Here is a 23,954-nt window from a genome sequence, read left to right on the forward strand (position 1 = left end):
CACACACACACACACACACCCTTCCTTTTTAAGGAACATATACACTCCACTTCTGCACATTCAAAGCCATCCCTAGAAGGCAAGAGAGAACTGGATCCTAGCACCTCCTGTTAGGGAAAGCTAAACTGGTTGAGGACTGCCTGGCATTAGGAGCAGCAATGCAGCACCTTCACTTGCAGCATCTTGAGTTGGTCGGGAAACTCATCCCTCCCTCCGGCAGTGGAGCCTGGGCATGTGTGTCCCACCTTACAAGCCGCCACCCCCATAGCCTACCACAGTGCTTGGCACCCAGTGTGTGATCATTTGTTGAACTGATTATAAATGCCTGCTTTTTCCTCATTAAAGGCAAGAGAGCCATCACCACACTCAGGTGTTTGTTTGTTTTTCTGTCAGTTTAATTCACCATTGATCTTGGGAGGCAAGAAGCAGGAGAAAATTCATAGGTGGTGGCACATGCCAGTAATCCCAGCACTACAGAGCCTGGGGTAAAAGCATCACCATGATGAGTTCATGAGTTCCAGGCCATCCTGTGGCTACACAGTGAGGTCAAGACCACCCCCTGGGCTACATAGGGAGTCTCTCTCTGTCTATCTCTGTCTCTGTTCAGGAGAAAGAATGCAGCCATAGCATCCTGCAAGTATAGCTGTGGAAAAAGAGGCAAGGAAAGAAGGCCAGAGCAGGGAAGGAGCTACTGTTCCCACTTTGCCTCGTCTCCTCTAGCAGCTATCGCTCAACTCCACCCCTCTCCCCTCAGGACCCCTACTAGAAGGCAACGGGGAGCTGAGCTGGCCAGGCTTAGCAGCGCTCCACAGTCACGCTCATCCCTTGCAGCTTTTCCAGTCCTCGGCAGCCTCACCCCTCCTCCCTCCTCCCCAGCCCAAATTTAGAGGCGATTCCCCTCTAGTGACCCAGTCCACTGCATTTGGGCGAGTGGCTTTTTGCCTCCCTCGCGTCTTTGTCTCCTCCTCCTCCCCCTCCTCCTGCGAGCCTCCGAGCCCGGCGCAGGGTCTGCAGCAGCCGCCGCAGCAGTAAGAGCCAAGCCGTGCCCCACACAGCCACCCCGGCCGCACCCTCGCTCCGTGGCGGCGCCCAAAGACGCCAGTCGCGCCACGCATCGCCTGCGTCCCGCTCCCAACCACCGCTCCGGATCATCGCGATTGCCCGCTAGCCGAGCCCAGAGGGCCAGCGCTGTCCGGGGCGGGCAGCCCAGCCTGCCGCGGGTGGGAGGTGGCTGGCGCTGCAGCCCTGGCAAAGCGCACACTTCTAGGCATCCACGCACCAAACGCCTCCTCCCTGCGCCACGAGGATGGAACAGCCATCCCTACCCGGGACTGGCGCAAGGTAAGGTGCAGCCGCCTGTTGCTTTTCGCAGAGCGCGGGATCGTCTCTGCTCGGGGGCTTAGGCGGTCCCTTCCGGAACAAGTAGAGAACTATCACCCTAGTTCTGAGGTATGTCTCTCCAAACCTCCTGAGCTCCCTGGCACTGGCCCTTGGGGAGACCCCGCCTGGAGATGGGGACTAGACCCTCTTTGCTCCTTCCTGCCCAGCTGGGTGCTATGCAATAAATAGTCTGCAAACTTTTGTGACCACCTGCCCTCCCCGCGCGGTGCTCACCCTGTGCCCCGCAAGTAGCAGGTTTAGTTCTCGCGTGCGCCCTTCCCCCAGCCCCCTGGCATCTACATCTGCCCATTTCTTTCTGTACGTTCTCGCCAGTCGAGTTTTCGCTCCCCGTGGCTCCTCAGCACGGGCGAGGTTTTGGGACCCAGCAGCGCTCAGCCTGCCGGTAGAAGCTGGGTAAAAGCAGAGAAGGTGACAGCAAAGGTGGGACGTGAGGGATATCTGTCGCCATCCCAGAGCTCCGTCCAGGGTGGTAGGGGTCAGTCCACCCGGGCGTAAGCCATGCCCAGCTCGGTAATCAAATGCTTGGCGTGGCTTTCTGTTGTCCGCCTGGAGAACTGCAAGCGCCGAGCTGGGTGGAGGAGAAAGTGATTGGGAACGAACGACAGCCTGGGAGTGCAGGAGAAAGATGAGGGCAGAATGCAGATTTGCCCACCGGTGAGAGGGACGGAGAGACTACAGTTGCAGGCGGGAGACCAGCCCTGAGAGGCCATCCGAGGAGGAAAAGAGGATGAAATCCGGAGGGAGCTGGCCGAGTGTGTAAATACAGGTGGGGGAGGGGCTGCACACCTGGAGAGGCGCAGAGGTGCAGTGGGGCCCTGAATTCTCGGGGCCTTGGGCAATTTGGAAAGGCAGACTGCCGGGTGCCTGGGGTACAGTGATCTCCCTCCTCGGGAACAAAATAATCTGAATGCGTTGGCATCTTGGGCTGTGGTAACCGAATGGTCAGATCATGAACTAGAAATGCTTTTCCTGCTTTTATCGGTCTGTGCCCTCTCTTCTTTCCCTCCCCTGCACTCGCCTAATTTCATATGCTTTCATTTTGGCAGCCGGATTGGTAGACCCACACCCACCTTCCCTGCCAACTCCTGCGTGTCTCCAAAGCCCCACAGTCAGGATGGGAAGCAGAAGCCTGCACTGGAGGGGGAGAGCAGTGTGCAGGGTGGGCCCCAGGGAGTACCTGGTGCACAGCAAGTAGGCAGGGGTCCCAACCAGTTGCAGGAAAGCACAGCTAGAGAGGCTGCAGTGGGAGCCACTTTCTCCTCATAGCTCCAAGAATCGCACCTGGGCGGAGCAAGGGAGCCCTGTGCTCTGCAGGGAGGATGAGAAGCTCGGAGTTGGAGGGGATGCGGGAAACCGAGGGGCGGGGTGTGGGCATCAGATGAGGGGTGAGCTAGCTCCCAGCCCTGGGGCCCCGGAGAAAGGCAGATTTACCCACCTTCTAGCCTCTAGGTAGATGCCTCTAGTTGTTTCAGATGCTTTGGCAGATTCAGGAAGAAGAGGAGGATCTCTCTTTCTTGGCACCCTGGCCATTTAGAGTACAAGGCAGCTTGTGCGAGAAAGCCTACTCTACCCTTGCAAAGAAAGCACAGCCTCCTATCCTTAGCTCCCATAGCCCTCTTTTCCTTTGAAGGGGCACTAGGATGCATTACCTGGAAGCACCTCATGGAATGTTTCTCTATGAGGACATGCATGCCTCTTTCCAAGTAGTATCTGGCTGAATCAGGTTCCTGGTTCTTTTTGGCTCCATGGGGAAAGTATTTGGAAGTTGTGCAAATCTGGAGCCACACACAACAATCAGCTCTTCCCTGTCCAGACTTCTCACAGGCTTTTAGGAGCACCATTTTCTCTACACTACCCTGTAGATGTCTCTTGCTCTTTTCTACCAGCTGGAAGAAAGCAGAATTTGGACAGTCCCTTGGGTGGGTTCTTGGTTAGATCTTTCTACCAGAGATATCAAGTCCTAAGTGCCCCTGGGAAGAATCCTGATGAAAGTCTCTACCATTCAGGGACAACACAAGCACCTCTGGAACAGCTAGCTCTCTGTGTGACTGAGGCTAGCTCTAGAAACCCAAGGAGCCCTAGTGGGGACTCCTGAGGCTCAGGTTCTTAGCCCAGTTTGTGAGCACAAACACCACATACTCACAGGCCAGGTATGACTGGTGAGAGATTTTTGCTTTTCAATTACCTGCATACATAAGGAAGGATCCCAGACATAAGACTCTCATCCCACATGATTTCCTATGTGACACCCCAAGGCTTGGTCTTTACTGGGTTCTTTTCATCTGAATTTGTGTCCTCACCCCTGACCTGTTTCATGTAGAAACAGGTTAGAACAGGTCCCTTGGGAACTTAAGGGAAGACTTCAAATCCACTCTGAGATTTTTGCCTGTTTGTTTATTTGTTTTCAGGTTGCTGAACTGTTCTGGGGGAGATTAACAATAATAATAATCAGAACTCTTGGCATTTATTGAGTTTGTTCTTGGCCAAGCACCATGGTAGATTCATGGTAGCTATCTTACATTCCCAAACAATCAGAAAAGAGGAGCAAAGCTATTACCATTTTGTGTGTGGAAAAACTAAGCTTTGGAGTAGTGCAATTATTTGCTCATTGTCCTCCAGCAAGTGGTGGAGTTGGTATATCAGTGGGCAGAGAACACTGGATATTTCCCATACTCCCAGCTCTATTTGGGGTTGAACATTCTTTGTCTATAAAGAAGTGTAGAGGGGGTAAAAAAAGAAGTATGGAGGAGGCTCCTTACTTCCTCCAAGTCCCAGCAGCATACTATAAATGCCAGAGTGGCTAGAGCATAGGGAGCCTAATCTTGCCTCCACTGGGGTAGACCTTGGTAGTGTGACTTGCTGGTACTGGAAGATGATCTAGGGATCATCCAGGCTACTTAGTGAATTTGAAATATAACTAATACATTTTTTATAAGATTAGGAACATTTCTTTTTTAAAAAAATTCATTTATTTGCGTGTGTGTGTGTGTGTGTGTGTGTGTGTGTGTGGCCAGCTCAGCCCACCAGGGGGCAGGGCTGGCTGGCATGTGGTGCTGGGGGATTGAACCGTGGTCCCTGATGCTTTGCCAAGCTTGTTCTAAGTAGGTGCTTTAGACCACTGAGCCATCTCACCAGCCCCACTAACACATTTTAAAGCATATAGAGTTTTATTTTTTATGTATTTGGTACAGGGTCTCACTCTGCAGCTTAGACTCATAGTGATCCTCTTGTTTTCAGCATCCCCATTGCTGAGATTACAGGCATGCACCACCATAACTGGACTCTGTTCCGGCTCAGCACACCTGGTGGCCGGGCTGGAAATCAAACCTGGTCCCTGTGCTTTGTTAAGCAAGTACCTAGTCTGCTGAGCTATCTTGCCAGCCCTAGCATAATTAATATTAACCCACTCTAATATAAAGCTCCCAAATCATACACACAGTAGCATGTGAATAGATATGTCCTCTCCTGTTTGTTCAATATCTTAAGATTAATTAGGAAAATATTTATGTTTAAAATATTACAGTGCTTATTTTTCTGTTAATGCTTTTTAATTGATATGATAAAAAAGTTTCATCTTACGATGTGCAATCCATAAGGAATATGCCCTTTCTGCAGCAAGAGAGAGAGAGAGAGAGAGAGAGAGAGAGAGACAGACAGACAGACAGACAGACAGACAGACAGTGGTAGAATATTTGTATCTTTAAATCGACAAACATTAATTAAACTGCAGGCCTTTAATAATTCTAAATAACAGTAAATAGATTTCTGACCATTTTAGAAAAATGCTTCTATCAGATTGAATAGCTCTGTCTTGTTCTATCCTGAAGTATTTGTGAAAAAGAAAATATATAATAGCAGAGAAGAAATCATTCTGATGTAATTAAATGGATTAATATAATTTCTTCTGGATTTCTATACTCCTAGTGGTTGTACCTATGACTCAGAAAGTCAAAACATCTTTCCCTGTTACTTTCTCCTCTGTTAAGCCCCCCCCCAGAGGGATTTTTTCCAGCCCCTCAGAGATTCTGTATACCCCAGGCATTCCACGGGACAGAATCCTGGCTTCTAGGAAAAACTTATGCCTTTTCTCTGAGGCCACAATACTAGCACATTTTCCCCTTGGACATAAAGAAAAAAAAAATGCAACTGCAGGAAGCAAGTCCAGGAATGAGAAAAGCCTATTCCTCAGAATCACTGAGGGAGCAAGAGTTAGAGGCAGGTAGTGGACGTATGGTAGGTTTTAGGTCATCTGGAATAGGAATTGCATCTCTGATGATGCTTTGCATGAAGACCTAGACCCAACAGTGGGTGGGGAGCAGGACGGAAAGGAAGGAGATGTAAGAGAGAGGAGAGTGTCTTTACAGGAGATGAGGACTGGCTGGTGAGGGGCACCCATGTGACAGAAATGCCCACCACAGAGGGACCCGTGCCAGGAGTCTTTTTTTCTCCCTCCCTGCATCTACCTGGGCCTGCCAACTGTGCCAAGCTGACTGATTTGAATCATAGGCCTCCCAGTTTCTCAAGGGGAAGCATTCACTTTCTAGAGAATTCATTATGAATGTACCTTCTTTTTATGTAAGTAGGAGGAAAAAAATGCACACCTGCTGCACTCTTTAGAGAACCATTAAAAACCAGATTATCCCCAAAGGGCTACCTCCTGGAGGTGGGAACACTACTTTAGTTGGATTATAGCAGGAAAAAGAGTAACCTTGAAATCTAGTATGACAAAATCTTAACAAATGGTATCTGTTTTGGGAAAAACAGGAAATAGAATCCATTTGAAACTGAGTGGACATCCTGATTTCCAATTCCTAGATTATTTTCAGGGGAACCAATATGGGGCTTAGCTGTACCGTCATTTAATTTGCATGGTGCAAACATCGTGTTTCTATTTCACTGTGACCCCTACTGTGTAGTACTGAAAGGCCCACACAGCGCTTCTGGTGACAAAGGTCTCGAGCAGGTATATAATCATTTAAATTAACAATTACTATTAAGCAACAGGACCTGAGACAAATGATTAAAAAATGAAAAAGTGTTATTCAGAGCATATGCAATAAATATGCTTATGTAATATGTAGTATGATTTACAGGTTTTATGTTTTATTGGATATTTGATAATAAAAAATAGTCAAGACCTTGAACATTTGACCCAGACTATTTTTAGTACCAGAAGAAACTCAATAATAAGATTCTGTGAAACTTGAAGAAAATGTTGGAAACTTTAAGACCAAAATCAGTTTAAGAAGCTTTACCTTATATATTATAAATAAACATATAATATGTGAATCCATATTTAAATATGAATACTCAGTAAGACTGAGCATTCATTAAATCTGCAGATTAAGATTTTGATGAAATCTGTTTGATAAATGTTTTGGAACAAGAACAGAAGCTTTTATATCTGAGATAATAATATGTATTTACATATACTTTATCAAAAACAATGTATTTCAACATAGTGTATGAAATGGTCATTTTATATTAGAATAAAATCTAGATGTGCAGCGCAATTTCCCCCCAAGTGGTAAGTTAATAATGATGGCATATAGCTTTTAAATATGAATAAATAAGTAATGCAAAAATAGCCACTCTCTATAAAAGCATTTTATTCTTTAAGAAGATAAATGAATGGATTAGGAAAGGTTATGAAATGAATAGTTTCATTTTATCTTAATCTCTCTGAGCTACCTTTTATGTTAATACTTTCCTGGTACAAATGTCACTACAGGTAAAAAAAAAAAAAAAAAAAAAAAAGAATACTTTGATGCTCTTTGCTAGAAATAAAATCGAAACCAGTATTATAATCTATGTCAAGCCATTCTCAATCATGGAGCAATATTTGACAAAATGATATGTTTTTAAATATGCTGATTTCTTTATTTCTATCCTTCTTTCTTTCCTTCTTCCCTTCCCTCCCTGCTTCTTTCCTTTCTTCCATAAGTGATAAAATAAGTCTTCAGTGCATTACTGGGAAGGATTTTTTTCAGAGCACATATGTTCCCAGTGAAGACAGGAGTGAAAGGACATGCATTTGTATAACTGTCCAAAGCTAAAGTATAAGGACACTAGGACTTTGCCCTACTTAAATGAGCATAGGAGCCCTGGGTCTGAGGATTGAAAGGCTGTATCAGCGAGCTTTTGAATTATTCTGAGAATTATTCCAAGATGTGAGAAAGAAGCCATGCCCTTTGTCTGGGGAAGGAGATTGCTCTTAGTAATCCAAAACAGGAATTGCTTAGTTCAGTCTCTTAACCTGCAAATTCTTTCTTAGTCCTTTGACTTCAGTTCCGAATTGGAGAGGCAGACATTGTCCAAGGATGTGTACAGGGGCTGCACCTGTTAGCAGTGACTAAGCAATATGTTTTCCGTATACTACACTGGGAATGTGTGTGCCAAGAAAATTCTGATCCAGTGTGCTCATCTTCACTGGACATCTGGCCCTCACAGATTACCAGACAGGATACTTTCCACTTTTACCACAAATTATATTTATGCTCATGCTTTCAAAATTTTTGACCACCTGTTTTAGAATACTGTGCAGTCATTTATTAGGGTAGCCACGCTATTTTTGCAACTACATCTCCTATAAATAAAATGAATATTATTCTCCAATAGAAGATAAAGACTATCAGTGCCCAGCAGCCAACTACAGAAGCTGGGAAGGAGGGATGGCGTATGGCCACCCAGACGAGGAGAACCAGGTGATAGGTGGCAGCAGTGAAGTAGCACAGAAGGAGGGAGGGAGGGAGGGAGGGGAGGAGGGAGAGGAGGAGGGAGGGAGAGAGAGAGAGAGAGAGAGAGAGAGAGAGAGAGAGAGAGAGAGAGGCAAGAAGCATGGTTACAAGTGGACATCAGTATTCACAAGAAGAGAACCCAGCAATTAGTACAAGAATACTAAGAGATAGTTGATAGTGCACTTAATCTAAGGGTAAAAGCCAAAAGAATGAGAATAAGATAAGACAAAGAAAGAGAACAGAAATAATAAGACCTGGAGAGAAAGAATTTGCAGGTTAAGAGACTGAACTAAGCAATTCCTGTTTTGGATTACTAAGAGCAATCTCCTTCCCCAGACAAAGGGCATGGCTTCTTTCTCACATCTTGGAATAATTCTCAGAATAATTCAAAAGCTCGCTGATACAGCCTTTCAATCCTCAGACCCAGGGCTCCTATGCTCATTTATGCCATTGTGTCCTTGAGCCACTTGATGACACCTAAAGGCCCTGGAATGATATGTTTAAATGCTTAAAATACAATACCTAAAAGTGTAAGAACATAATTTTTAAAATTATGTCATTTATCTAATTATGGAAGAAACCATTGTTACCAGTGTATGTGTCTCTTTTGTAATGCATACATAATAAACTGTAGTAGTAGGGCTAATATCCACCTTTGTTTCAAAGTAAGGATAAGCATAAATTTGACTACAAGGAACTATATCAACTATTGATATAGTTGCGTTGATATGAAAATAGCCAATTTATACTTTTGACACTGCTTCTGCCACTACATGTGAGCTTTATAGCTTGAATCCATAATGGAATAAAATACTTATCATTTAAGATTAATGAGCAAAGTTGTAACTGTCTATTTGAGTTAGTGGATTGATCTTTCAAGTGTTGTTAGTAGATACGTTATAAGTCTGTTATCATAAGGGTAACATACCACTAGAGGGTAACATATAGCTTACCATTTACCACAGGGATATTTTAGAGAATGAGAGAGATCTTAGCTGTTTCTCATAGATGGTAGATGTAAATTGGGATTGACCTGGGAGAATTGTAATGTAGTGTTTTCCTATGTGCTTTAGGGCTTATGGAGTTGTGCCTAAGATCCATGTCAACTTCTTTGGCCTAAGGAATTGACTTTGACTGTCCAATTTGTAAGGATAAAGAATATTAAGAAGTGGAGATCATTACCCAAAAGAAGTTTCCATGTTAGGGCTGATGGCGGATGTGGAACACCTTCTTAAGAATCAAACTGGGCTTCTTAGAAACAACAGTAGTCTGTCCATCCTACCCATCCTAGTTTGAAGAAGATTGGCTTGGATTTTAATTCCTAAATGTTCCCTTGGTTGGGTTCCTTGTAGCGTTGGCCAATATTATCTGAACCAAGGGAGAATTACAGGGCTGGATTGCATTTCAGCCGAAGGTTGCCAACGCCCTCCAGCACATTTTTCTGTTAGTAGAGATGCTACAAGTGGTTCTCTTCCTCTCCCCACACACTTCCTTGCTATCAGAAAAAATGGCTTTAGTGCACTAGGGCAGATAGAATCACATGGGGAAAGCCCAAGATTAGAGAAATTCTCAAAATGAGTCACGGAGTGTTTCCTAAACAAGTGATGTATTGTCCAGTGTTGATGATATAATGTCCCTGTTCCTTGAAATCCCCATGTTTTTATCTTTTCTAATTGGAAAAATAAAACCTGATTATTAAAAGAAAAATCTGTAAGAAATATTTTGATTTAGCAGGAGGAGGCAGTATTTCAGAAAACCTGCCCTTTCTGTGAATGCAAACTGCCAGACTGAGACCCAGGTAACTTAGTTTTAGTTTCAGCTTTGTCTCTAACCAGTTTGGTGGTATTTGACAGGTGACATCAACTGCCTGGAGCAAGACAATTTAATGCAAATTATTTCAAAAGCTCCTGGAGTTCTGTGGTCTATCGTGTCAGGGAATTTCTGACACATTTTTATTTTATACTCTATATGATGACTGCCCTGTTTAAACTGGTTGGGGCTCAAGTTGTTGCTTAGGTCTTAAATGTCACAGATCTGGTAAAGATAGAGGGCCGCTTTATGATTAATTCAGTGTCAGTAATGCCTGGAGCACTTCTTAGGCTCCAGCACATGGATATGGAGTGGATCACTGGAAAAGAAAGAATAGCTGCCCCTTTAAGGGGTGGAGTTAAAGTGGGGGAAAAACAATTGATAACTTTTCTTGCATCAATAATTGTCATGGAGGAGGGCGGCTAAATAGTTCAGTGGACTAAAGCACCTGCTTAAGCAAGCTTAGGCAAGTGCAGGGACTGTGGTTTGATCTCCGGCACCACATGGTGCTCTAGCTGTGACCCTAGGGCAGGCTAAGCTGGCCAGAGAGTCCGGGAGTAGTGGTGCACGCCTGCAATCTCAGCGTTGGGGAGGCTGAAAACAGGAGGATCACTAGGAGTCTGAGCTGCATAGTGAGACCCTGTAACAACCAAATACATTAAATAAATAATAAAAAAATGATTGCCATGCCGGCAAGACATAGGGAAGTTAAAGGAGGGATTCCTTTAAAACTGTGAGTGAATTCTCATCTTGTCTCATTCTTCATAATGGTACGATCACGGCACTCTACACCAAAAACCTTAAATTTGTCTCAGGTGCGTATAGGAGGGATATAGCCTTGGCATAATCACATAGATTCTTCATTACCTGACATTTTCCTATCTCTTCATCTATAATGATCCTTGGAATGCCACAAGATTTGGTGTAGTAGAGCTGCTTCGAACTGGCAAGCATTTACATTTCTCCTCTTGGTACTGGTAGCTTGAAATCATCCAAGAGTGTGTACACCACAAACACTACAACATACTCCCCCCCCCAAGAAATCTGTTGTAAAATTTATGAACACATTTTATTCTAACAAAGGATTTGCAATTTTTACAACTGACAGGTTCTTTCACATCTCCCTTTCTTTGCCACCCTGTACCTGACAGTTTATCTCCTCCCTGCTTCCAGCTCATTTCTTTCTCTTCTTATTCCTTTCTTCTAGCTATTTATCCACCCATCTGTGGAGAGCCAAGCTAAGCTCTAATTCCTTGTTTTCCATTAAGCAGCTGACTTAGTGACTGTGAGACAATTTCTTAATGTGTCTCTCTTCAATATACAATCGGTATAATGATAGCTATGAAGCATAGATGAATCAATATGTACAAATGCTTTTAATATGCAAATGCTTTTAATACTGCTGGGTAAATTTTTAAGTCATTCTTATTAGTATCAAGTAAAACATTATTGATCACTTATGGCATGCCCAACATTGAATATGCATTTGAGAATAGGTTTATAAAATAAACATAGGAAAATGTTCTAGCGCTCTGTACAAAGCCTGGTTAGTCATGCCATGGTTATTAAAACTGACTTAATATATTCATAGGCATTCAAACTGGATCTTGAAAAATGATCATAAATTCTTAAGAAACTGAGAGGAGAAGTAGAGCCAAGGGCATAAGGAGGGGAAGTACCTGAGCACAAGAGAGGTAACACCAAAAGAGGTAACAGAATGAATGGGTTTTAGGGTTTTGTGTACCTGTGCCTAAAATCCTGGAGGATGAAAGTATTTTGGCCAGCTTAGAATTATGACAAAATGCAAATTCTTCAGGAAATGAGCTGCAGTCCTCTCTTAATGTTGTGTTTATGTTGCCTGCACCAGTATGGGTCTGAGCTTTATCTTTTCAAAAGTCAGATACACAGAATTTATATGAAAGCTCCTGATATTAATGGCAGGACTGATTCAATTAAAAACAGAATAAAACAAACAAACCACAAAACCCAAACACAGAACATCTGCAAGCTACTTTGACCCCCCCACAGAAGCGTGGAGGTCTAGGCTCCAAGCTTGTTTAAAAATGATAACATGTGAAATTGTAAAATCAAATTCCTGATTTGAAATGCGATTCCTTCATCCACTGTGTGACCACAGGTGAGAGTCCTTTAAACTCAGGGATCCTCAGTTTTCTGCCAAATGTATCTCTTATTTCCTCCTTTCTGTCTCTTTATGAGTAGGCTTTTGAATGATGGGAGAAAAAGCCCTTGCAAAGACCTGAACAAGTGCAAGAATTATCTGTAGGTCCTAGCGCTCTGTGGCAGGGCTGTAGACATAACACAAACCCAAATGCACCTAAATGTCCTCATGTGCCTTATTAATTATAACAATGGATGGGAGAAGAGAAATGTGGGTGCATTCCCCACACAACCCCTCTCTTCTGTTAAAAATATCACAAGGAGTTTGACATACATTTTGGAAACCTGTATGTCACAGAGCCAGCTACAAGTTATTCACTAATTCTTAATGGATTCAGAGTGACCAGAAAAAAGAGAATATCCTCTTTATTTTTTTCAAAAAAAACTTAATATCTTTGAATTATTTTACTTTATTCTGAAGAGTAAAAACAAAAGCAAAAACAAATAGCAGAAATGAAGACAGAAACAGGGAAACATGTAACAACACATGTGTTACAGATTTTCAGGACAAGAATAGCTAATTAACAATGGCTGGAAAATCTCACCTCTATGTGCTATGTGCTGATTATTTCTTTAAGACACAGAGAAGATTCTCTTAGAATTAACTGCACTAAGTGTTAGGGTTGTGACAAACTCTACACGTGGATTTGTTTGATTTTTCCAGTTTTTGAGACCCTATCTTTCTAGGCTGGTCTTGACTTTTGAGTGAATAATCAAGCCTTAGAAGAGTCAAATTATTTCTGTGGAGTGGCTGAGCTTGGTGCTGACTTTGGAATTGATAAGAGATGGGTATACAACAGCTTACCTCACCGATGTGACTAAAAGTAAAAGTGCTCTGTGATTGAAGCTTCATGAAAACTTTGGGCTTACTGCAATAGCGGGGATATGGTGTTATCTAATTTGTGTTATTTTTACTTGCTTTGTGACCTGTTTAAACTTTAATGCAAGAAACTCTGAAGATGCAGGCAGGTCTTAGACAGGGATATCTGGTTGCAGAAGCCCTATCTAAACAATTTCAGCTCCACTGCTGAGATCTTACCATCAGTGTTTCAGGAGCTGAATGTTCCCCCAAGTCCTAAATAACCTGGCCTCTCAGGCCTGAGGTGTCTAATGTCACTATAGATTCTTTTCCCTGACACTACAAGAGCTAACCCTGGAAGAGCCACTGTCTTACTCCTTCGAGGTGGACCTGAAACACACCTTGTTATATTAAATTGATATTATAAGTGAAGTAACATTTTATATTAAAGAAATAGCAAAACCAACAGCCAATGAGCTGATATTTGAAGATGGGACCTTTCAGAGGTAATTACGTCTAGATGAAGTAACTAATGTAGGACCCTCATGCTGAGAATGTGCTTTTACAAAAGAAAAGCCAGAGAGCAATTTTCCTGTCTGTCCCACTCACCAAGGAAAAGCCATACGAGAACAAATAAGGAAGCAGTCATCTGCAACCCAAGAGGAGCCCACATCATATATCAGCCCTGCTGACATCTTCTCCAGAACTGTAGGAAATAAATTCCTGTTGTTTAAGTCACTGAGCCTATGGTTTTTTGGAAGACTCCACTAGCTAAGTCAGTAAGTTATTATGGCTTAGCCTGGGAGCCTTGCTTGTCTTATGAAATATCTCTCCAGATAAAAATGTGCATGCATTTCTGTATCTGTAATAGACCACCAGCATTTCTTATAGTAGGTACTCAATAACCACCTAATAACTAAATAAACTAATGAATGGAGTGAAAAACATCCAGCTTGAGGCAGGAATGGTAGTGCATGCCTATAATCCCACCAGTCTGGGATGGTAAAGTTGAAAGATTAAAAGTTCGACAACTTAGCAAGATCTTGTCCCCCAAATAAAAAAGGGCCAGGATATAATGTAGTCCAGTGTGAAGGCCATGAATTTAATTCCCAATATTCCAATTTGAACTTTTCAAAAATATTTGAAAACATTTTGTTCTAACATTGAAAACTTTCTGACATCATGAAATTATAAACTGAGATAAAGTAAGAATAAATTATATACATCTCAAGATGTTAACAGACTCTTTTAGCCTCTACTACTTTCCTTACATTGCTAACCCATGGCGATGTAATGATAGTAAAATAAGTATAATTAGCATGCTTTTCTATTTACCCAGCTAGTGACTGTTTCTAAGCATTTGCAATTTATTCAAGGTCTCCTAGAACTATTCTCAGTCAAGAGATGCTGCGTTGGGATGCTGCCCTGCCAAAACCCAATTAACTTTGAATTTAGAAAGAAGAAAAACAATCTGGTGGCATATAAAGAATCATAGAAGCTTGCGATTGGCAAGCATTTCTGAGATTCTTTTAATTTGAAATTCCAAGTGAGTAGACTACCACAGAAAAATTAGATTTTTCTGACAAAATGGTGGCTTTTCGATGCTGTCTTAATCCGAGAAATATCTTATATGCTATGAGGAGTTTGCCTTTGGTTTTTGCTGCTCGAAGATGGGGCAGTTATTTCCTCAGTGTGCTATGCATCTTTATTCGTGTGTGGCTGAAGGTGAGTTTGCAATGTGGGGCTGTGGGGTTTGAAGAATCTGAAGTGCTTAGGTAACAGCTGGCAGGCCAGTTGTGTACATTCTTCACTAAGAATGTACATAGGCAATATGAAAATGGGGGCTGAATCTCATTCTTGATGCTTAAGGGAAAAAGAAAAAGGAAAAAATAATTCTACAACCAACAGTGCTGCTCTTATGCCAGGGCTTTTTCTAAGTGTTGGGCAACAGTGCTGAGAAATATAGGTCTCCAATATGTGATACTTTTTTCTCTCCTGCCTGGGCTCACGGTGAAAATGCTGTGTAGCTTTCTCTCTTAGCTGGAGGGTGCTGTCCTCTTTCTGAACACTTGCTCACATTGTATTCAGGTAACTGAGGGACACAGTTGCAATAATAACAGGTAAGATAAATTCAACCTTCTTGTTGAAGATAGAAGAGCAAACTGGGTCATTATCGGTAATTTATAGTTACTCAGAAACAGCTGTTTCCCTCCCGACCTCCTACATCTTGAAGTTGCCATCAACTTTTCGGATTTCTGCAGAGTGTAATTGTATGCCATTGTATCTTTGAAAAGTCGTGCTGCATTTTCTATTTTACCTTGTGTGCGTGTGTGTGCTGATCGCTATGGGGAGGTGTGCTTTGTGCTGGGTTGTGGGTGGAGGGGTGAGTGTGAGCATGACCTGGCTCGGTGGCAATTTGTATATTCTCCATGTACCAGGTGTCTCCAGTGACAATACATGGATATTTAGAGTCTTAGGTAGTCACACATCAGCTGATGTAAAGCAGGGAGGGGGATTCAGCTATTTTTTTTTTCTGCAGTGGACCCTTTGGCAGTCTAGTGAAATTTGTACCTAGCTTCTCAAACTAATATTTCTAAATGGGAAGGATGAAGTACATAGGATTTTTTAAAAGCAAAACAAAAATAATACTGATTTTCACAAGACATATAGCATCATGTATGGCATTAGCATTGCCTAATATGTCAGCTATAAAAGTTATCTCTAACACACTTCAGTAGTTTGCTTACACATCAGCTAGTTGTGTTTGAACCTGCTTGGACTAAACCTGTAGTCCATATACATATCATAGTTTTAAAAAATGTTAATAGAGTCAAAGCTCACAGGATCCTGAGGAATTTTTGTTTACATTGGTTATACTAAGCATATTAACCATATTAGAAATACAAACTGTCAAATCTTAAAATGCTTTCTGACTCACTAAAAATAACAATAAAACCTATAGACGTTAACATAAAACATAGGGCCAATGATATAGCTCAACAGACAAAGCGCTTGCTTAGATAAGTGCAGGGGCCAGGATTCAAACCCTGACACCACATGCTATACTGGCCCCACTCCATGGTGCACTGAGCTGGCGATGGAGTCTGGTCTGTAATCACAACACTGGGGAGGCACACATCAGGAGGATCACTAAGAGTTCGAGCTGCGTGGTGAGACCCTACACACACACACAAAAAAAAAAAACCTTAAAAAAATAAAACATTTTGTGATAAGCCATTTTACTTTCAGAAAACAATTTAGTGAGAAGGGAATATCATACTACTTTTCTGTACCTTTTTCATGCCTGACTTTAGAAGACCATTTGACTCTCCTGTCTGCTTATACAGTCCCTCTGTTGTGTATCCCATATCAAGGGAGGCTTTGGGAAAGCCACTATACACTTGTGATAGAATAGGAAGAACAATAGGCAAACCCCATAGAAATAATATCCTCAATAACATCCTGAGAGCATCTTGAGGACCACCTAAAACCCCCCAACCACACCTAAAGAGGCAGGGTGTAGTGCAGAAGTGACTCAGTGGGCAGGCAGTGAGGCAGGGACACAGGAAGGAGACTTTATAACATCTTAGGGGAGAAAAATGAAGACATGCCCAAGGCAGAGTCACAAATGTGAGTGGAGGAAGGCCGTAGGAGATTGAAACTACACAATTAAACAACCAATAAGATGTCAGATAGAGGAGAAGTAACAGTTTCTGAGTATGACCTGGTTAATTAAGTGCTGGATATCTGCCAGGTATGGCACAGGAGTACAAATGTCCCTCACCTATCCTCAAGCCAGGCAGGCATCCTGCTCCAGGAGACCTTGACCTGAGATAGAATGGAGTTAGGAGATAGGGACCTAGAACAGTGCCTGACTTTTTATAGTATGACCATATGTAGCAGGAGTTTGAAAGAGAAGTTATTAGAAACATTCAAGTGGTGGTTGGCCCAGGTTGCATGGTTCTTATATGCACGGTCCTGCATAGACAGGGTCAGCCCAGCACCAGGGCAGAGTGGAGAAATGCACCGTCCTGGTTATCTGGAGTCGCAAATGTAGCTGCTGGTTTGCTACTGTTCTGCTGTGTGATCTTGACAGAGCACCATGGATACCTGGGTCTCAGTGTCGCTGTGGGGAGTGGGCACGTCAGGAACCCTGCCCCAGTCTAAGACTTTTGCAGGCCACGGACTGATCCTCTGGGGGACACAGAGATTCCATCACCACCAAAGTGTGCCTGAGCAACATTTTCCTTGCCCTCATTTCAGTCTTGTTCATTGAAAGGTGAGGAAAAGAATGAGGCAGTGATCAATCTAATGTGAAGGAATAATTATCGATGCTCGTTTTCTGGGGAGTTGCAAGTGTTCTTGTTTCATTTTGTTTTGCTTGCTTGGCCGTTGTTCCCACTTGGGCCTGATAACCTTGGCATTTTGTTCTTTGCTTACTTCATGAGAAGGCCTCCTAGCCAGCTTATGGGGCACAGACACATAGCGTGTGCCTCCACACATAGCCTCAGGAAATCTGACCACGCCTGGTATGGGAGATGGTTTCAGATAGGTAAACATTTTTGTATTTATATATACACTGTATTTTGTAGGTGCTAGACAAACATAGCAAGCCCAAGAAAAACATCTATATAAATCTTATTTAGGGCAATAAATCTAAATAAATAAGTCTAAATAAATAAGTTGACTTTGAGAAAGAGGCGCAGAAGTGCAAATACAGGTGGAAATTGAAATAAAAATCTTGAAGAAAGTTTGAGGAAAGAGTATGTGGGAAGCACTAACTTAATCATGTTGTAGAGGCTTTTGTTTTGACAAATTCATAAACAGACTGCCTTATCAGGCAGAAGTGCTACCAATCAGAGGTGTTTGCATTCTTCTTTAGATTTATACTTAAGCCTAAAAGTTCTTTGTGTGAACCTGAATTATTTTATATCTACTTTGTATTAGTTGAGGTTAAAATTTGTAATGTTAGACTTTAACCTCAGTAGAATTAAGAATAAGCAACAGTCAAGTTAAAATGAAAAGAGATTAGGCACACCACCAAACTCTACAGAAATATCAGTTAAATAAAGCACAAAAGGAAGAAACATGGTCAGGGAACCGGTATAAATTAAATGATGGAAATATATATATATTAGTTAAGATAGTCATACTGCTAGCTTCTGTTAGTTCTTTGAAAAGAGAGATTTGTACTAATATTGTTTCTCATGCCTACATCTTGTATCCTGAGTAACTACTCTGAATATAGACAATACACAATTTATTAATTATTGTTACTCTCCTATTATCTTGTTTTGAAATTTTTTTTCTTCTCTTTTAAAATAAAGAAATTAACTGAAACTAAGAAATATGTTAGCTAACATCATTGATGGGACTTGGATTAAAGATAAAAAGTTATAAAGCACATTTTGCAACACTTAATGGAACTTGAGAATTTAACTGTTTATTGGAAAATACGATAGTTATCAATTTTGTATTTCATGAGTATGCTAATTGGAATATAGGATAAAATCCATCTTAGGAAAGTCATACAGAAGTATTTAAGCAATGAAGTAGTCAGTGTTTAAAACGAATGTTTAGTTAGTTTAACCAAAATACACATTTATCTATATGTGTACATAATACCCATGATTATATACCTGTACAAGTAATATGTATGCACACATGTGCATAAATACTCACAGATCTACACAGATATGTATATATATATATGCTCATATACATGGAAAACAAGCTTGAAAATATGAATACCTGGTGAATCCAGACTATTCATTTTTGCAATTATTGCAAATCTGCAGATGTAAACTTAAAACTTTCAAAAAAAGATTTTTCAGAAAAATATTAGAAAATTTATCTAAAATTTTTATCACACAGATCAATAAACAAGTTTTGAGAAAATGCATAAAATTTTTCTTGACCCTCCTCTGGAGTGTCTACCTTGTCCAGAGACCTAAAATAACTTCACAACTATCAAAAAGACAAGATTCCTACCCTAAAGGAACCTATAAACATAAAGCTGGGTCTTTGGTTAGCAAAGCTGAAGACAGTTCATAGTGATTGTCTAGACCGGTGGTGGTGAACCGGTGCATACATGCCACAGTGGGCTGCCTATATATTTGAAATCTCTAAAAGGTCCGCCATCACTCGCCTAGGCTGTTGTTAGCAAGGGCTTCCCAATTACAGCTAAACCATTGATATTTCTGTATACAAAATGGCCTCTGGCATAATACATGTGATTTTGGATAATTTGATATCTTTTCTTTTTTTAAAAAAAATTTTATTTAGCCTTGAAAGAGCTGGGATTACAGGTGCACGCCACCACACCCAGTCTCATTGCTGTCTCATCACGCCACGGGAGCGGTTCTGGCATGGCAGGCCCAGTGATCAAACCCTGGCCCCTGTGTCTGCTTACAGGCACTGTAATCTGCTGAGCTATTTGGCCAGCCCTAGATATATTTTTCTTTCTTTTCTTTTCTTTTTTTTTTTCTTTTATGGTATGGGAGATTGAACTCAGGACCCTGCGCTTGCCAGGCAAGCGCTTAGTCTCCTGAGCTATCTCCCCAGCCCCTATATATCTTTTCAATAAACATTCATTGAGCACCTACTATTCTCCAGTTTTTGTGCTTTGAGGCTTCTGGTAAGACAGTTAAAATTCTACTCTTCAGAGAGTTTACATTTTGGATTGTAAGGAATATGAAATAGCCAAAATGCATAGTTAAATTAATGGAAAGATTTTAAACATTGTTAAGTCTTGTAAAGAAAATAATAAATAGGGTAACATGACAATTGATGAAAGAGATTTTCTGTGGACATGACCAGCCAGGAAAGACTGCAGCCCCTAAGATGTGAACACTCCTTGATATTCTTTGTCTCTGCTATTCATTCCTACCACCGCCAGCAACCGTCTTGGTTAAGGTTCTTCTGAAACCTGTGTTCCACAGGGCTAGCTCAGGGTTTGTTTTCCAGCTGGGGTCCATGCCAGGGAGCACTGGCATCCATCCAAGGCTGCACTCACTCTCATTTCTTCCTCTTGTTAAGGAACTCATGTGGTCTTCCCAGTAACCTTCTGTTTTTTAAGGTGGACTTCTTAAGTAGTTTCATCCAAAGACCACAGCAACGCCATTATTTGCTCGTAATGACATACAATTTTGAAAGGAAGTTAAAGTCCCTGAATAATGCTGCAGGAAACCTTCCAAACAGCCGTTTTCGGCTATGCCACATTGGCACCCCTCTGAATTGCTATCTGATTCTGCTAATTCAATATGACAGGTTTCCAAAGCAATTTGAGTTCATGTAGAAGCAGAGAGAGAAAGAGTATTCAAACTTGCTTAAAGAAGCACTGATACTGCGTTCTCTTTGCAACACCGATCAAGATCCATTTAGTTTCATTTCTCAGAGGCAGTAAAGATGTTTTATCTTTTCTTTTGCAGTCACCTTTCCAGTTTCTTCTGATAATTGTATTCATTATGCAGTGCTTGAATTAACCCCGAGTGTACAACCGGTCAGCTGTTTCTGCAATCCAGAGGCCACCAGGCATAGGAAAGAAAGGCACATTCCTTAGTATTTAACAAAATGCCAACTTTTAAAATTCAGGCAGAAAGAGTCTCCTCTTGGGAGATATGCCATCAGGTAAGCAGAATCCGATGAGGTTTCATAATACTTCTATCTTCTATCTCCAGTTTCCACCTGGGTGATCCAGTGCTGCACTCCAGATGGCAGGGAGTGGGCCAGGCAGCATGGCCACAGAGAACTTGCTCTGAGTTTCAGCCTTACCAGTGATGGCTGTGAACTTGGCTCAAGGCTTGGCCCATAGAAACCACTCCACACAGAGGCCCTACCTGCTCCTCCTTCATCCTGAATCTTTGTTCTCAGATGGGCCGTCCCTCCCTTATCGCTCTGATTATCTTCACCATTTCGTCTCTCAGCTTTAGCTTTCTTCCTATGACAGAGCATACCAACCACATTCCTGCTTCAGAGATCCTCAACTTACACCTCCTTCCCCTTCATCCTTCTCTTCTCAGATCACCTTCATTTATATGGCTGCTTACCTTGATGCTTTGTCTTCATGACATCACTGACTATCTTCTTTTAATGATTTATTTGTGTTTTGTGTTTATTAGCTGTCTCTCCTTGTGAACTTTTAACTTTCTTGGAACAAAATCCTTGACTTTTATGCTTTCACCCATGCTACTCAATAAATATATGTTGGATGGAGGTTACTTGGAACTCTATAAGAAATGAAGGCTAACATAAGGTTTCTGAGAGTGCTTTGGAAATCATAAAACATCACGAAAATAACATGTTATTGAGCCTTTGCTACCTTATCCTTGAAGAATCCCTTTCATTACTCCAGTCTTCAATAGCCTTTCCATATTCTTCCAGTATGGTCCATCACTGTTAAAGATACACGGATAAAGATACAGTGCTTCTGACACATGATTTAGTTCCCAATAAAGCCTATTGGCTAAGACTTTTGAATGAAATTTGTAACTATTTCAAAGTCTGAAATTTCTGCTAACCACAATAATGTCAACCCTAGGAAAAACACAGAGCTACAGCATTTAGATGAGATCCAATATTAAAGGAAAGTCTTTAAGAATTTAAGCTGCATGCAGCTTCCATTCACCAAAATGGTCCTAAAAATTGGCGTCATATTCCTGGCTTAGAGAAGCCAGACATGTATACAGAGAATTGAGCTCAGAAGCCAGCACAGTGGTATCCTGGCCTTTCTTCACATTGTGTTCCTTCAAGACAATAGCACACTGATGAAGGAGAGTGCTGATGATGGCATGTCTTGTCCTTGTATGGTATAAGTAGTTTCTTCCCCATCTACTTACCTTTGTGGAAAAATTTCAACCTTTACTATTTATAACCTTTGCAGACTTCAATCAATATGTAGTATGTTGGCTTTAAAAGAACCTGATTTGAATTGAGGATGAAAAGGAAGGGGATTGCAGGAATCTCAATCCATTATTCATGATGTTTAGAAATATGTACCTTTTTAGAAGTGTGAAAATCATCTTGATAAAGACTGAATCAAGCAGCAAACAGCACTGATTTCAGACAATGGAAATCCCTCCTTCCCTGACACCTTGTAGATAAAGTATGAAATAGTGCTGTGCTTTTTTTACCCCACAGTCTCCTCAGTTTTGTAAGAAATGAAGGGAGTGCTTTTTGTTTCTGTGTAAATTAAAATCTCCACTTTAAGAAAATGAAATCTAATATTGAATCTGGGGAAATTGCTTCACCTTGGGTTCTCAAAGTGAATGCTTTCCTCATTTCTTGATGTATAAAGATTTTATATCCAGGATGTTTTCTTTTCTCCCTTCCCTAGAGAACCAGAATTTTGCCTACATCAGCTAGAATATGGGGTCTTTGTGCTAAACTCCTGAAAGGAACTCTCAAAAACGCTCATAGGCACTGGTAAAAGCTTTCATAGAATAAGGATTTTGATACTTCATTCATAATATTTTAGCTATATCAGTTTTAATATTTAAGTGACTTGAAGAATGGACAATTGAGGCACCAGATTTGGTACATGAGTTATGTCTTAAAATAAGCAAATCACCCAGAATAAAGGTAAACATATTGTCTTTTTTATGTGACTGTCTCGAAATAGCAAAGCTTCTATTTATCTTTTAAGGTTAGTCACAAGTAAGCATGGACATTTTTCTCTATTGGGAATCTACAGGCTTCTTCTGAAGGATGTAATTGAAGAAAATGGGTGAATTAATTGGAGGAAATCACAATTTAGGGACTGTCCTAAAGTACAACTCATTCAGAAGATGAATTAAAACACAGCTTTTAAAAGTATTTGTAAGAGAAGTTACTTTCAAGAAAAATAATCAGAACTGAAAACTAAGACATATTCCTAAAAGAATAACTTTCTTGTCATCTGACTCAAGGCTGGCCTGTCCAGGGAGAGCCAACTGGTAGGTAGAACTCTCTTAGAACACTACAAAGGTGACTCTCTCGCTTGTTTTTGACATTAAGCAGCTTCCATGACCTTTTATGAGATGATCAGGACATGTGTTCTAATGCTCAACAGGAATGCATTGTCTCCTCTGGTTTCTCCTCTATACTGTTTCCTTGGGAATCTTTAGTTCAGTTTTATGTCGATGGATTGAATAGAACTTTCTAACATGCTAGTTGTGCAATTGTTTCTCTCAGACATTTCTTTTCAGATTCTTCAGATTAAAATAAAGTCAAACACTGAGCTTTAATTTTGTGATGTTTAATCCTCTGTCCAGTGTCATTCATTTCCATCACATTTGAAGACAAACTCGTTGAATTCCAGTCTGTACCACTATATTCTTGTGTCTGCATTTGCTCTTCCTTGTTTTCCCCTCTTACGTCGTAATTTGTCTTATGATCAAATGTTTCTGCATAAAATACGTCTTAAATTTAATTACCATCTAGTTTAAAGTATTTGCTGACTTTCACCTATTTAAACACTGAATTTCTTAACATGGCTGGTGAAGCTGTCTGATGGGCCCAGACGACTTCTAACATTTTTGTGTTCAGATTGAAATATACAAAACGTGTCTCCAAAATGTCCCTTGACCTCTTAATACACTCTGGCTATTCTAGAGACTTGATACAACACTCACTTAGAACTTTTCCCCTCTCTCTTTACTCATCCCATGGAATTTTATCCTTTTGAAACTTAGGACAAAAATGAACACAGCCGCCTTTATTGACCACTCTAATGGTACTTTGATTTTAGAAAAGTAAATGCCCAAGTCCATGTTTCACACTTCATTTATTCTCCTTTGGTGCTTAGCTTGTCATCCTTTACATTATAAACACTAAGTAAATAACTGTAATCTGCTGGCAAAAGTGGGTACTTCTCTTACTAACAAACATTAGTGCTAGATGGTAAGAAAGTTTTCCTGCTGAACCTTAGCAATTGCAATCCTGTCAGATTGCTTCACCACTAGGATCTAGGCCACTATATTCTAGAGTCTGAAAGGCCCATGAAGGAGAATGTAGAACACATTAGGCAGAAAAGATGAAGCCGTATGTAGCAA

The 23,954-nt window shown here is 41.2% G+C and overlaps 1 protein-coding gene across 1 annotated transcript in view; it reads left to right on the plus strand.

Moving 5' to 3' along the window:
* Nucleotides 1–904: 904 nt before the first annotated feature.
* Nucleotides 905–23,954, plus strand: part of Lrrc3b (leucine rich repeat containing 3B) — an 86,832-nt gene continuing 63,782 nt past the window's right edge. The window contains exon 1 of the mRNA XM_004634197.1: nt 905–1,341. The gene's annotated coding sequence lies outside the window, so the exon portion shown is untranslated. The remainder of the gene's footprint in view (nt 1,342–23,954) is intronic.

Source organism: Octodon degus, unplaced genomic scaffold, assembly GCF_000260255.1.
Source record: "Octodon degus isolate 3935 unplaced genomic scaffold, OctDeg1.0 scaffold00059, whole genome shotgun sequence".
Classification (NCBI taxonomy): Eukaryota; Metazoa; Chordata; class Mammalia; order Rodentia; family Octodontidae; genus Octodon; species Octodon degus.